Here is a 17,032-nt window from a genome sequence, read left to right as displayed (position 1 = left end):
TATGTTATGTTCGTACATGGGAAGAAGAGTGAAATAGGTATATGGTAACCAAGAGGATTGATTGTGACAGAAACTGTGTCCCATAAACCCTGTTTCCTCTTCTTCCTTGATACCTAGCTAGACTGTGTTTCCTACTTTCTCTTTCAGTTAGGTTTGGCCCTGTTGCTGAATCCCAGTCAATAGAATTGGACAAAAGAATGCACTCCACTTCTGGATCCAGTTGATCCATGAAGGCTTCCACAGGTGATCCAGCTGCAGTGAATATAGTCCCCAGAGTGAGCCTGGGCATCATGAAAAGATGATGGTGAAACGAGAAGATGGAAAGAGACTGGACCCTGAATCACTGTTTGGAGGAGACCCGCCCAGTCAGGAATGCACTGAACTCTGATGTGAGCTAAGTGAGAAGTAAATTCCTACTGTGTGAAATCACTGGATTTATCTGTCACAGCACCAAACTTTACCTTAAATAATACACATGCAGTGAAATATAGTTTTTAGCCATAAACAACTGGCTCCACTACACTATTAAAAGCACACTTTACCATCAGGAGTATGCAAGAGTTATTTTTTTAAAAAGGAACATTTTATGTTAGTTAGATCTAATAAGTTTGCCACACTCATAAAAAGCAATCATGTTACTAAAATCTATACAAGAAAAACACCAAGAATAACAAGCTGAACCAATTTCTAAGCAAGTCCTTAGGGATCATGACATATATTACTGAAAGAAACATTGACATAGCAGCTTTCATTTCATTAAGTATAAAGAAGCAATTTAGACCATCACATTAAAGAATATTGTTGTAACCCTGAGAGACAACCTAGGAAACACCAGTCTGGACGTAGGAATTGGCATAGATTACATGACGAAGACACCAAAATCAACTGCAGCAAAAGCAAAACCTATCAAATGGGATCTAATCTAACTAAAGAGCTCCTGCACAGCAAGAAACTATCAACAGACTGAACAGACAACCTACAGAATGGGAGAACATTTTTTCCAAATTTTGTACAAAGGTCTAACATAAAGCTCAGTATCACTATAAGATACCATCTCATTCCAGTCAGAACGGCTACTATTAAAATATCAAAAAATAACAGGTGCCAGCGAGGTTGTCAAGTAAAGGGAACACTTATACACTGTTGGTAGGAGTATAAATTAGTTCAATCATTGTGGAAAGTAGTGTGAAGATTCTTGAGAGCTAAAAATAGAACTACCATTCAATCCAGCAAGCCCATTACTGGGTATGTATCCAAAGGAATATAAATTGTTCTATCATAGAGATACATGCATGAATATGTTCACTGTAGCACTGTTTACAATAGCAAAGACATGGAAGCAACCTAAACACTCAACAATGGAAGACTGAGATAAGAAAATGTGGTACATATACACCATGAAATACTATGCAGACATAAAAAAGAATGAAATCACGTCCTTTGCAGAAACATGGATAGAGCTAAAGGCCATTATCCTTGTTAACAAGCTAACACTGAAATTAAAAACTAAATACCGCCTATTCTCACTTATAAGTGGGAGCTAAATTATCAGAACACATGGACACAAAGAGGGGAATAAGACACACTGGGACCTACTAGAGGATGGAGGTTTGGAGGAGGGAGAGGAGCACAAAAAATAAGCATTGGGTACTAAGCTTAGTACCCAATGTATTGGGTGATGAAATACTCTGTACACCAAACATCTGTGACATGAGCTTACCCATATTACAAATTTGTATATTTACTCCTAAACCTAAAAATTAAAACAAGATGATTTTACACACACACACACACACACACACACACTAGTGTTTTTGTACTTATTTGCTCTACTTGTGGTATATTTACATGATTTCCTAACCTCTTGGTCTTAACTATTTGTTTTTCTTTTTCAGTACTTTGTGACACTATTGAAATTATGGCCAAAAACAGTCATATTCGATCACCAAATGTATTTTTTTTAATTTGGATTTTATTATGAATCTACTCAGTTTTCAACAATTTTCCCTTCATCCCATTTTTAAATTTCTATATTTATTTGTATTGTCCTCTAGTCCCTGTCCATGTACATATTCAACATCTATATTAACATTGTGGAGACTTACAGCCTACATCTTCCATTCTCAAGATCCTGTGTATTTTTTTCTTTTTTTTTTATTGCATTTTAGGTTTTGGGGTACATGTGAAGAACATGCAAGATTGTTGCATAGGTACACACATGGCAGTGTGGTTTGCTGTCTTCCGTCCCCTCACCTGTATCTGTCATTTCTCCCCATGCTATCTCTTCCCACCTCCCCACCCCCCGTCCCTCCCCCATTTCCCCCCAACGGACCCCAGTGTGTAGTGTTCCCCTCCCTGTGTCCATTTGTTCTCATTGTTCAACACCCGCCTATGAGTGAGAATATATGGTGTTTGATTTTCTGCTCTTGTGTCAGTTTGCTGAGAATGATGGTTTCCAGGTACAGGAGGCCAACAAACATATGAAAAAATGCTCATCATCACTGGTCATCAGAGAAATGCAAATCAAAACCACATTGAGATACCATCTCACACCAGTTAGAATGGCGATCATTAAAAAATCTGGAAACAACAGATGCTGGAGAGGATGTGGAGAAATAGGAACACTTTTACACTGTTGGTGGGAATGTAAATCAATTCAACCATTGTGGAAGACAGTGTGGCGATTCCTCAAGGACCTAAAAATAGAAATCCCATTTGACCCAGCAATCCCATTACTGGGTATATATCCAAAGGATTATAAATCATTCTACTACAAGGACACGTGCACACGAATGTTCATTGCAGTACTGTTTACAATAGCAAAGACCTGGAACCAACCCAAATGCCCAACGATGATAGACTGGATAGGGAAAATGTGGTACATATACACCATGGAATATTACGCAGCCATCAAAAACGCTGAGTTCACGTCCTTTGTAGGGACATGGATGAACCTGGATCCTGTGTATTTTGCCACAATTCCTACTTCTTCCCTGTGCATTGACCTGTTCTGCTTCTCTCCCTTCTCCTTCTCTCAACCCAAGCAACTTCCAGTGTTTCATTTCCTTACTGACACCTGGCAGCTAAATTCCTCTTTAAACTAAATTCAGATCTAGTAAGAGGAAACTTATTTTTCTTTTCTTTAAATGTTATTCAGCAGTATTTGTAGGACTTATATGTATTTCCAAAGAAAACTAGGATATGAACAGGAGTTTGGGTCATTGTTTATGCATGCAGTGGCTTCTACACAAAACTGTTTCTTCTAAAGCAGGATGGAGTATAAGTTGGGCCTTTCTGCACCCCACATAAGAGGCCTTAGTCACTAATGCTTTAATGGGACCTTGTTATAAAGTTCCCTGGCTTGGACTTCATAGGCAGAGTAAGAGAAATTTGAGGTTATTACTTTTTACACTGCCTGCCTTTTGGTTTGTATTTATTTTGAGCATCTTTCTAGGTATGGAGTGGCAGATACACAAAAACTTCGTGGGAAGATTAATGGGCATAGGTACTCAGACAATGCAGGGTGGTGTGTCAGTTGGTAAACTTCAGTCTTAGTCTTCCTCATTGTAACATTTCAGTGAAACATCATGTTTAAGAGCTCAGCCTCTAGAGCCAAGTGGCAAAGGTCTGAATGCCAGCTATGTCACTTATAAAACCCTTTGCTCCTCTCTACCCTTCTCAGTAAGCTGAACCTAACAATACAGCTTGCCTCATAGAAGTGTTGGAAGGATTAAATGAGAAAGCTTTCTTACATAACTTGCGATAGTGTTTACTATGTAGCAGATATTAGAAAAATGTCCTTTAAATAGGAACATTATAAATATTGAATAATAACTTTCTTTTAGCAAAAGGGAAGTCCCCAAATTGGCAAATAATACTGTGGTATTCCCACTGCACTGACTGTATGAAAACAATGTCAATTACTCAAAGCCAGGTTGCAAACGGATGGCCTGCAGTTTGGCTCCCGAAAGTGTTTGGTTTGGCCCGCATACATTTGTCATTGGTTCTGCTTCCCGGTTTATGCCAACTGATACTCACCGTCTAAGGCAGATCTAGTTCCAGAAAAACAGACAAGCTTTGCAACAAGTCAGAGCTGGTTAGAATGCTCATTTCACTACCTTGGGCACGTTTATTAACTTTTCTGTGCTTCATTCTCCCTTATCTGCATCTCCGGAAAATATCCCTTTCACAGAACCATTGTGCCTGGCTCACAATGCATATTCGATATCAGTGCTGTATCTTCTTTCCTCTTCACATGTCTTAGTAAGTTGTAATCAAATCCACTGTGCTTAATTTTGTACCAAAACACAATAGATACACACTCTAGCCTGTTTTAAGCTTTGATTGTTCACTTATTTAGTAAAAAGTATGTCTTAAAGGCCCAATAGGGAATGGGTAAAACTGAGATATGATATTAGAAAGAATAACTTTGGAGACAGACTGTTTTGAAGTCCCAGTTATGTTACTGACTGGCTGTGTGACTGTAGGCATGTTACTTGACCTCTCTGTGTCTGAATTTTCTCATCTATAAAATGATGATTACAGTTATATCTACCTCTTAGGGTTGTTGTGAGGGTTAAATGATTTAATAAACATGGTACTCTGTACGGTGCCTGGCGCAATATGGAGAGCTTTATACAAGTATTGGCTATCATAATCCCTCCTCCTTCTCTTCCTCCTCCATCTCCTTCTCTCCTGCTTCTCCTCCTCCTCCATCACCACCACCACCGCCGCCGCCGCCACCACCATCATCATCATCAATTCAGTGCCACATATAGTAGGACAAGTGAAAGTAAACTCATTTCAAAGATCAAGTGTTCAAAGAACAAGAACTATTATTTCTATGAAATAAGTACTATTTTTACTCTCAAAGCTTCAAAGCACAGCTTCTCATTCAGCCCAAAATGAATTTCACATGTTCTACTTACTCTAAACTTGTTTGAGTTTTAAGACCACCAATGCCTAGGTGTGCTTCTTGTACCCAGTGAGGTAGAGAGTGAGTACAAAGGAATGGCGCTGGGAGGGAGGCTTGAGGAGATGAAATGGCATCCATGCCAAGTTTTTTGGCCAAACGCTTTTTGAATACAAGTATACGCAATACTGTATGAAGTATTAAAACAAATTGGGAAGAGTTTGAGGACACAGACAAAATAAAAGTTATACTAATTATCCACTTTTCTAAAAAACATATGCTGATACATTTTGATATCTTTTATGATTACAACATAAATCCCTGTGTTTGCACACTGTGATTTCAGTACAAATGAAAGTGTGAAAGAGTCACCTCAGAGTATGAAAATAAGCAAATAACACTCTGGCTCCCATTCCAAAAATATTCTTCAGAAATTTGAAAGGAAAGTCAAGTTTTAAGATGAGGAGTTTTAAGACAGCTTGGTTAAAGAGAAAACTTACCAAGTAAAGAAAATATATAGATTTGCAAAATGCTTTGGAAGAGAAAAATGACTTAAAATGTACCAAACCATTTCTCTAACTTACACCAAGGACTAATTCATGAACCTAAGGCTACCTTAGACAGCTCTCATTGAATGTTCTCTTTATCAGTAGTTGAGTTGGGTACAGAAGCTAAGCAAGTAGACTAAAGGAATAGCTTCCAGTATAAAATAAAGTGTTGATTTTTAAAATCCAGCTCTTTTAACAATGCTATATATCTGGTAACTGAGATTAGAATGAAAATGCTTTTCCTTAAAATTTTATAAATCAAACAGCCAGTTTCTACAAAAATTCATTTTTCTTCAATAAAAGGATTAAGACACCATAAAGACACCATGCTGATAACAATTACAGACCTCATTTCTGAGACAAATAATACATCTCTTACATATTTCATCATTTTTAAATGAGAAAGTATGTTTAATTTTAAAATTACATTCAGTTTTTTCATAAAAGTTATTTCTCACTATAATTCCTAGTCATATTTAAATTTCTAATAGTACCAAAGATATAATTTAAATGTCATTGATGAACACTGTATAACTAAGTGATAGCCAAGTTCACAAACCAAAATTAAAGAACATCTTGAGATCTTTGATAGTGTGTCCCATTCAGTTAAATTGGTCATTATCTCCTGAAGTGATTTTTGGCACAAAAGGTAAAGAGATAAACGTGATATCCAGAACATATCTTGTAACAGATATTGCATATCATTTGGCTAATTCTTCATCAGTGGGAAATTTGGCACAACATAGTATAGTACTATAAATTCTCCACACAGTAATGAATAATGTAATTGCTGAAACTCTTTGAATCAGATATTGTTCGAAAAGAAGATGAACTTTAAAGTACTTCTGAATGTCATATAAAACCAGTTGGTCTTTTTAATGCTTTTCAACAGATCTTCCTTGCCCTTTTGAAAAATCAATATAAAGGAACATAGAGAGTTGTTATATTTCAATATCTTTTATTTTTATCCTTGGCCCCATATAGCTTAACTTCATTTTAATTTTTTCCTTAACTGCTCCAAAATTATGCTGAGCTATTCTTTGATGAGAATTGTTTTCCTGTTCCCCAAATCCTCCTCTCTTAGTTCTACAGTTGACCCCTGGAATCCATTATAGGAGCAAGGAAGGAGAGGAGGAGCTGACAGAGTAGGACCAGAGTTATTTCAATTCTGTTCAATTTTGTTCTTCTACTCCTACCCCTGGAGGGGAAGAGGAAACAGAAAAAGAGAACTAGAAAAGAAAATTAACGTTATCCAGGTGTTTTGCCAAAGAACAGGGTAGAAAGGACACTGTTTACCTACTCATCTGTATTTTTATCTGGTATACCTGCCTGAAAAATATTGACACTCACCTTAGCTGCAACTGATGACTAAGTAATAGTGCAAAGTGATACTTTTAGGATAACGGGAACAGGCAAGAGTACAACTTGCTACAGTTATAAATTCTAGTTTGAGCAAATATTCACAAAAATATCAGTAATTTCGGTACTGAAAAGTTTCTACAACAGTGAGTGAAATACCAGACTTTCATCCTTTACTTAAAAATCCAGGAACATAATGGAAAATATTGCTGCAGTGGAATATTTACAAGCAGCTGTTGGTGTTGGTATTAAGAATAAACAGTTCAAATTGCTCTACAAAGGCCAAGTCAGCTTCCAACAGTTTATTTAGATGTTTGAAGTCAATCAACATATAATATCCTACTTGTGCTAATGTCATCAGCATTTAGAAACGTTAAAGAATATGAAAGTTTCCTAAATTATGTCATTAAAAGTATGTACCAATCGCACACGAGTGGTTCTCATGGCGAAAACAGTATCTCTAAATAATTCTATCATATCTGCTAAACTATAATCCTCCCTTTCGTTGTTCCATTTTTCAAGTTAAAAATTGGTATAGTTAGGGACACATAAACATAAATGTAACCCTCTGTGCTTTTAAAATGATTCTGCAGTTTTAGTACATCTTTTGAAAAACTAGAACCTAAAATATCCACAGTTGCATAAAACTCAAGACTTTAATAGTAGTCCATGAAACTATTTACTTCTGAAGAACTTAAGTGAATAGAGAAGTCTTAGTCCATCCGGACACCATGTAAATCATGAGACTTCAAGCACTTTAATTATTCATATGCCATAGCTAGAAACTGGAATTCTGGCCAACGTGAGAATGGAAAAGAGTAATTAGCAAATAGATGCCTGATTTGTATTATGCACCATAATTGCTAAAACTGCTTGCTTTTTAAGGAATAAGCTTTTCATTTCTATATAAGTATAAGGAAGTGAATGTGTGTTGGTATTTTTATAAGCAAAATGATTTCTTAAACCTTAACACTCACATGAGGAAACCAATTCCAAAAATGATTTTACGAGTTAAAACATAAAACCAAAAAAGGAGCTTTACATAAAAATTGAAGGAGGTGGGAGAGAGCCAGTGAGGGGGGTGGTGGGAGGAGCCGGGGGAGAGGCGGAGAGCGAGAGTTGTTGTCTTCTCTGTTAAATGGATTGGACCAAAAGCAAATAAAAATTTCAAAATCATTTCAAACAAAACAATACCAGGTATTGGAGCCCATCTTATTTTCTCTATAACATCTACTAAATATCAGCACACAAAAAACAGCAGTGAGCTTGGCAAAATTTGAGAGAGGCAAAGGGCACCTGCTGATAGAGACAGAGGGGAAATATCCATGGTAGGCCCCACAAACTACTGCCCACAGGCCGAATCCAGCCTGCTGCCTCTTTTCGTCTGGTCCATAAGCTAAGAACGGTTTTACATTTTTAAATCGTTGTAAAAAAAATAAAAAGAATAATGTTGCATGGTTCATGAAAATTATATGACATTTAAATGTCAATGTCCATCAATAAAGTTTCATTGGAATACAGCCTTGCTCATTCATTTACATTGTGTCTATGGCTGCTTTAACATTTGTAGCACAGACCATGTGGCACACAAAGCCTAATATACTTCCTAGCTGGGCTGGTCCTCTACAGACAAAGTTTGCCGACTTCTCCTTTAGGGAATCCCAAGGGCAAATTTCCTAGGACAGGGGTCTCGAACCCCCTTTTAGGAACTGGGCCACATGGCAGGAGGTGAGTGGCAGGGACGTTCACCTGTATTTACGGCCAATTTCCATGGCTTGCATTATGGCCTAAGCTTTGCCTGCTGTCAGATCAGCTGCCCCATTAGATTCTCATAGAAGTAGGAACCCTGCTGTGAACCATACATGTGAGGGATCTAGGTTGCACACTCTATGAGAACCTAATGCCTGATGATCTGTCACTGTCTTCCATGATCCCCAGATGAGACTCCCTAGTTGCAGGAAAACAATCTCAGGGCTCTCACTGATTTACATTCTGGTGAGTTATATAATTATTTCATTACATATTGCAATGTAATAATAGAAATAAAGTATGTAATAATGTAATGCACTTGATTCATTCTTAAACCCTCCTTGACCGACTCCCCAGTCTATGGAAAACCTGTCTTCCACGAAACTGGTTCCTGGTATCCAAAAGGTCAGGACCACTGCCCTGGAACATTTCTTAGTCCTATACTGACTCCTCTGGTACCCTTCCTTACTTCCAAGAGGCCCCGGAGTTTTGGCCCATTTATGTTCCTTTGTAAAAAGGTCATTTTCCTACCAAACAACCTCGAGACTAGGATACAGTTGCCCAAGAAACAAGATATTGTTGCTCTCTATACAGTTGACACATGGACTTTGCCTTGGTGTGTTCTGGCTGCTATTACAAAATGCCACGGATTGGATGGCTCACACAACGGAAATCTACTTCTCACAACTCTGGAGGATGAAAAGGCAAAGTCCAAGATCAAAGTGCCAGCCAATTCAGTTTCTAGTGAGGGTTCTCTTCCTGCTTTATAGAGTGCTATCTTCTGTCTGTGTTCTTAGATGGAAGAGACAGAGAAAGAGAGCTCACTCTCTGGTGTTTCTTCATTTTCTCATGATAAAAGTTAAATGAGGTCACAGGGTGGAGCCCTAATCCAATTCAGAGGGCACCAGCTCAATTGGATTGGGGCTCCACCCTATGACCTTATTTAACTTTTATAACCTCCGTAGGCCCTATTTCCAAATACAGTCACATTGGGGGTTAGGGCTTGAGCACATGAATTTTGGGGGAACATGGTAATTCTCTGGCAGACCTTTTCTTTTTAAGGGTGTTGCTTTTGTTTATGATCAGAAATCAGAAGGGTAGAAAACTACACAGTACATTCAAGCTAGTCACAGCTTTCCGAAACCTTGCAGGAATCTGAGAGTCCTTGATCTCTAAGCCTTGACTGTTTCTCAATGGTATCTAGAAGGTTCCCTGACCTTCTGCTTTTTCTCTTCCAGAAGGTAAAACCCTTTGAAATTCATTCTTTCTTCAATTTGCTACTGTTCTCTTACATGATTGTGATTTTTTTAGATTGGAATAGTAACTTTCTCCATAGGTCCTGTATTAAAGACAACAATGCCAAGTGAAAGTTTCACTTGTCCCATGTATTTGTTTCCTAGGGCTGTGTAACAAAATGCCACATATTTGGTAGCTTAAAACAATAGAAATTTATTGTCTCATAGTTTGAGAGGCCAGAAGTCCAAGATCAAGGTATTGTTAAGAGGGCTGATTCCTTCGGAAAGAGGCTTCAGAGAATCTGTTCTGGGCCTCTCTCCTGTCTTCTGGTGGTGTGCTGGCAATCTTTGGCATGCCTTGGCTTATAGAAGTAGCACCTTGATTTCTGCCTTCACCTTTACATGGCATTCTGCCTATATGTGTGTGATGTTCAAATTTATCCTTTTTATAAATAACAGAAATAAATAGAAATAATAATAGAGATAAATAATTTACTGGAATTAAGGGCCTGTTCTATTTCAGTGTGATCTCATCACTTTTGCTTAATTAATTGTACCTGCAATGACCCTATTTCCAAATAAGGTCACATTCTGAGGTACTGTGGGTTAGGACTTCTTTTTGGGAGACACACTTCAACCCATAACATCCTTTATACAGAATACAACTTGAAACCCCATTTTATAAACTTAGATTTGTAAATCATAGAACTTCAATTATAATGGATTCCACAAGGCCTCAAGACATTGGGGTACGTTGGTAAGCTTAGCTGGGAAGACAGGGAGGTGGAGTTCATCCTCTGCCTCCATGCTTCAGCCTCAACAGAGCTGATTTCATGTTTTTTGTTGTTGTTTGTTTTTCTTGAGAAAGGGTATCACTCTGTTGCTCCAGCTGGAGTACAGTGGCATGATCATGACTCACAGCAGCCTCAACATCCCAGGCTCAAGCAATCCTCCCATCTCTGCTCCCTGAATAGCTGAGACTATAAGTGTGCACCACCCAGTCCAGGTAATTTTTTATCTCCTGTAGAGACTCACTATGTTATCCCTGCTTGTGATCTCATGTTCCTTATATTGAAGTTCTGTGTAATATTTGGTTTTAATTTCGACTTCTAAAAATAAATAAAACACAAAAATCAGTGTATTATTAGCTTTTCCTTGAGTTTGTTATTGGTAAGTATTATATGAAAAAAAAGCCACAAGAGAACGTACTGAGTCAAACAAGTTAATCTCTTTGCCACAGGAACTCTCAGAGCCTTTAATACATAAATATGCACCATGGACCAAGAATAGCCTGCACTGCTCTCCAAAGATATGTAATTGCTGAGCCCATCAAGAAGGCACATGCTGAGACTAGTATTTCCCGCAAATGCTCCTTTTAGAAGGAAGACACTTTCAAGATAAGACTTTGGAGGGGTGGGGGGGAGGTGGGAAGAGATAGCATGGGGAGAAATGACAGATACAGGTGAGGGAACGGAAGGCAGCAAACCACACTGCCAAGTGTGTACCTATGCAACAATCTTGCATGTTCATCACACGTACCCCAAAACCTAAAATGCAATTTAAAAAAAAGAAAAAAAAAAAAAAAGAAAAATTTAAATTATTAAAAAAAAAAAAAAAGACTCTGGGAGTCCATTGAAGAAGAATAGGAATGTGCATCAGGTGGTAACTGTCAGAAGATTTTTCTGAAAGAAAAAGGAATAAAAGTAAAATTCTATTTTAATATCAAAATGACTTGAATTTTTTCCTTTATAATGTAGAGATTTTACAATGTACTAAGAATGATCACAGCCAGCTTTAGTATGTATGTATGTATGTATGTATGTATGTATTATAATACTTCACAGGAAAGAGTGATAAAACAAAGTTTACAGGCATACATTCTAGGCAATGAAGAACAAGGGAATGGTAAAGGTAAAAACAAACCAAGAAATCAAAAACAGATAATATACTTACTTTTAATCACATATATAAAACCAGAGTGAGTTTTATGGTTGAATAGAGATCAGGTGTCCCCAAAGGTTTTCTCTAAGTGACCAGCTAGGAAGTATCTAAGCTTTACAGGCCATACAATCTCCATTGCAACTATTCCCCTAAGGCACTGAAGCAGAATGCAGCCATAGATAATATGCGTAGGAATGAGTGTGGCCATGTTTCAGTAAAATTTTTTTAGGATACTAAAATTTAAATTCTATATAATTTTTATGTGTTACAAAATATTATTCTCCTTTTAATTTTTCTCAATCATTAAAAAAAAACTTTAAATACTTATCCTCAGTTTGTAGGCTATACAAAAACAGCAGGCTAGATTTTGCCTATGGGCCTTAATTTGCCAATGCTTGAACTACACATTTGGCTTTAATTCTTTCTATGGTTTATCATGTTTAGGCTTAGAATAAACAAGTTTTAAAAATATTTCATAGCCTTGGAATGATATCATAAATAGCAATACTATGTTTTGGTTGCTTTTGACTTCATCTTTCTACGGAAGAGATATGACAGGAATGGAAACCATCAGCTCTTTAGCATACTAGGAGGTGGTGATGTTCTCAGCAGATTGTTACAAAGATCCCCAACTTTCAAATTCTGACCAGGCAGCTAAGACATGGTCCCTAAATTCCATTAGGTCTACAATAACTTCTTGTATAAATAAATGATATTATCCATTGACTTTTAAAAAGTCAACCTACCTATTTTTTCCTGGTACAACAAACATATAATACAACTTGCTTACCACATCAGAGCTTGGTGCAGATTTATATTTACTTTGAAAATTTAAGTCTAAATCTTACGTTGCAATGATTTGTATCTTTAATTTAAATGCTTCATTTTTTTGCCTCCGTGTTTCAAAGCAAAGTCATTTTACTTCAGGTATAAGATGCTTTCTCCCAACCACTTTCTCAAAACTCCCAATTTCTTAAAACACACAGAAGTGAGTAATTATGCAATAGTCTTTGTTGGAGAAAAATGCCTCTAACTCATTTGACGCTAACAAACAAGGTCTAAGGCAAGCTGCCAGCATCCCCAGAATAAGAAGACTGAAAGGCTGGGAAAAGGTTTGCTGGAAAAGGAGCAATTGTTGTAAGAAACGGAATATAAATCACAGTTTAATAGATCAGATATATCAGAACACCCAGGCATTCCAAAAAATATCAGAGGGAAAACTGTTTGGAAATTTAAGAATTAAATATGTATTTATCATATAATTCAGCATCTCGATTCCTGAGTATCTGCCCAAGAGTAATCAAAACATACATCCCCACAAAGACTTGTATTCAAGTATTTACAGCAGCATAACTTCTAGGAGCCAAAAAGGAGAAACAATCCAAGTACTCACCAACTGCTCTAGACACGCTAACTATAGCTATCAAATCACACAGTTTTTTCTCTGTGACGACTCCATTCATCATTTTCAAATTTTATCAAGTCCTGTCACTTCCCTTTTACACCTTCGATGGCTCCTGAGTACTGGAAAGCTAAAGCTCAAACTGTTGAACATGACACACTACCAAGCCTTCTCTACAGGTATTATTTACCTTCTGCTTTCATACACCCTGCATTCCAGCCACATGGAACTAACAATGTATTCCTGAATATTCCATGTATTCTCACAATTCCACATCTCTACTTCTGTTTATTTCTCTGCCCGTAACCTCCTTCCCCATCTTGTTGACCTGGAAACTCATCTTTCAAGGTCAAATGAAATAGTCTCTCCACTTTGATGCTTCCCTGAGTCCTTACACTTTCCCAGGTAAATTCACTACTATCATATTTTTTTTTACTTCATTGCAGATATCGGTTTACTCTCTCTCACCAAAAAACAACACAAAACTGTAAGGTCCAAGAGGGCAGGGAAAATGTTCTACTCATGTTTAACATAAACACTGACACAAAGTAATCATCCATAAACTTATAAAATGAATAGTCCTCAGCACTACTGCCATTTGCACTAAAAATCAAATTTTTAAAAATTTACCTCTTAATGTATGTTAATAAGGCACTGAATGGGGCTTATATATGGAAGAGATACTGAAGAGTGTGCATGGCAAAGCATGCGAATAAGCCAACTGCGAAAACAGACTCTTTTTCACGGTGCTATTCTGTGTTTGTAACAGGCATTCCTGGTAGCCCTGTCACCAAAAGCCTGCAAAGTTAAGTTAGATTTGGTAGCTCTGCTTTGCAATTCATTGCTGATCAGGATTACAAGTTTAATTTTAGGATCCAAGGGATGGATTACAGAGCTGTCTAAACTTCCCTTATGCTGTGGCTTAAGAGATTCCTTCCAGAGGAAACCAGAATTTAATAAGATTATCTTTGAACCTGTCTTAACTAAATGCATTCTTCGATTACTACTAATGAACACACTACATTTTTTTAGACCGTAGTCAGGAAATTGGCTAATGCAGGAGGCAGATTCACTTAAGCATAAAATAAAATTGAATGAAATCTCTAGAGAACTCAGTTCCACTTTTGGGAGGAATTGAAGATTTTCTTTGCTGGTGGTTTTAACTGTGTAAGGCACTTGCTCATTTATGGCTTTGAAGAGTTTTCTATGACTGTTCTGTTTGTGTTTAATGTCAGGATGAACAGACAGTTCAGTGCAGAACAAAGGCAAGAAGTTAATATCACTGAGTAGCACGGAGACCCTCAAAGTTACTTACAATCCACGGGAATGTCTGCCCCTAGTCAGCTCACAGCATGGAAAGACAGAGGCACATGGCATAGCTGAAGATGGATCAGAAATAAATAGCCTGGAACCTACAGAGTTTCATGAAAAAATACTTCATAAATGTCTACTGTCAAAGCTAAGCATTGGATGGCTCAAGTAAGAATCTACATCTTGAGTGTAACTGAAGTATGAAATTGTTGACAGAATTTTGCTCTCAACTAAGGTATCTATAAAAATTCTTTGTTGTTTACGAACAGATGTGGGTTTATTAAAAGCAAGAGAATTGTTCAAACAATTACTTTTTAAATATGCTTCTAAATAATGGGAATACTAATTATTCTAATTTGTGCATGTATTAGCATGAATTGATCTCACAGATACCTGTCATACAGATAAAATGCATTTAAGACCTTTATATTGATTTCTCTCTCTAGTTGTCTAATTCTTGGTGAGAGGTGAAGGAGTCAAGGATTATAAGTCACTTTCACATTTGCAGTTGCCTAAAGGAGAAAATATCATACTTTATATAAAATAATGAAGTATAGCTATCTTTGTAAAATGTTATGAATTTTACTTTGGGCCTTTGTGTTGACATGTCAATACATATGTCCACAATAGCTCTTAGACACACACAGGAAAAGAAAGTACATAATTTGTTAACTGTTCTATAGGGCTAAATGGAAAGTGAAGTGCCAAGCAAAGGGCACATTTGCAATGAACTCAGTACTCTTCCTGACACTCATTTTTAGTTAGATCCTCTTCCTCGTAAATTATTTTATAGAAAGGATGAATTTCTGTCTTGCTCATCATTCTATATCTTAACAGCACTGGACACATAACTAGGTGCTCAACACATGTTCACAGCATTGGATTGAATACAACCATAATAGAATCATCCCTAGGGAAACAGTAAATACCTTCACACTGCTACCCAGTAAGGCATCCTTCGTAAAAATAGCCAATGAAAATGCCATTGCTGTAATTTGTGAGATCAGTTTTGCACAAGCATACTCAGTGGCCCTTTCCTAAAACATTCTCTGTCCTGTAAACTCTAGATGGTGTAACAGGGTTCATGGTCATATTTAGCAAAGATACACTAGGCAACAGTCACCTTCATACACTTCTGGAGGCAGTAAAGTATGTGTGTGTCAGACAGAGGTGGTAGGGGGCAAATAAAGACATGTTTAGTGTTTGACTTCCATAATCAAGTGAACAGCTAAGCATAGCAGTCCTCTGCAAGGCCACTTTCATCACTTCTCTGTGAAGCCAGAATTTATCTCCATGGAATTTAGTGCAGTACTGTGCTTATAATGTACAAAATAAAAAGGTATGTTGATTAATGCCATTTAATAAAATGCTGGGCCTAGAATAAATGCAAAAACTTTGACATCTGAAGGTTTAAAGCAATGGTTTTTAAGTCTGGATTGAAATGTAGCTGTTATGATGAAGTCTGAATGCTCTTTGAGACAGACCATGCTGCTTTAGGGAAAGTGAGGTAATCCACTGGGGAACCAAACAAGCAAGCCTGGCGTCATGGGCATGAAGCTTAAATAACAGTGCATCCTGCCCACAGCATCCCCTCCGGAGCCCTTCCACTGAGCTGTCCTTAACAGTGACCTGGAAGTCTGGAAGAATTCAAGATCCCCTTCTAGCACTCAACTCATTACCTTGGAGTGGTTGGGGTCTAGAAAAGATAGAATCATTGTTTCCATCCAAGTATCTCCCTGTCAAGCTGCAAATGAATTTACTTGAATCATAAACTGTTAGGATTATCTATAAATAATTTTTTCCAATAAGAAGAAGATGGCTTTGCTTAACTGATTTTCAGCATGTATTAAAGCAAGATTTGATTAAAGGCAAAACAAGAAAAGGGACACGTGGTTATTTAAATTTTAATTTACGACAGTCTGGGTCTTGCTCTAACTTTCCTTATCCACACAATCTCAATGTATCCTGCAAATATAATTTCTGGAGGTGAAGCAGGCATCCAGTTTGTCTGGTTATTCCTCTTTATCTCAGATATACAGACTCAAAAACACAACAAGAACACATTCTCATATAGCACTTATTACATGTCCAGTACTCATTACATATTAATTCATTTAATCATAACAATAGCGTAAAAACAATGTATTAAGTAGATTTTTATCACCATTTTTAGATTAGTAAATTAAAGCATATTATGATTAAATAACTTGCCAAGGTAACATAGTAAACAGCACAGCACTGTCAAGATTTGAGCCTAGGCAATCCAGCTGCTAAGGTTCTTCATTATCAATGAAATTTGCCAAGGAATCTCACCAAGAGTGAATTTCATTTTCCATTACAGACATTGCATCCTTCATTTGGCTATCTGATATGACCCTTATTTTTGGCTCTTCTTATAGACACTCATACCTCATTCATCCAACATACCGAACACATTTATTGAACACCTATTATGCACAAGTCACCATGCCTAAATCACTTTCACATAGCAATTGCCTAAAGAGCAAAAATAGTACAATTTAAAAGTAATATAGCTATTTTTTGTAGAATGTTATAAATTTTACTTTGGGCCTCT

At 37.1% G+C, this 17,032-nt stretch overlaps 1 protein-coding gene across 7 annotated transcripts in view; it reads right to left on the bottom strand.

Moving 5' to 3' along the window:
- The window catches only part of TRPM3 (transient receptor potential cation channel subfamily M member 3), a 919,012-nt gene that overhangs the window by 689,666 nt on the left and 212,314 nt on the right, over positions 1-17,032 (bottom strand). The gene's annotated exons all lie outside the window — the stretch shown is intronic.

Source organism: Saimiri boliviensis, chromosome 2 (genome assembly GCF_048565385.1).
Source record: "Saimiri boliviensis isolate mSaiBol1 chromosome 2, mSaiBol1.pri, whole genome shotgun sequence".
NCBI classification, from domain to species: Eukaryota; Metazoa; Chordata; class Mammalia; order Primates; family Cebidae; genus Saimiri; species Saimiri boliviensis.
Note: the sequence above shows the minus strand (reverse complement) of the source record. Positions and strands in the feature narration are given on the sequence as shown.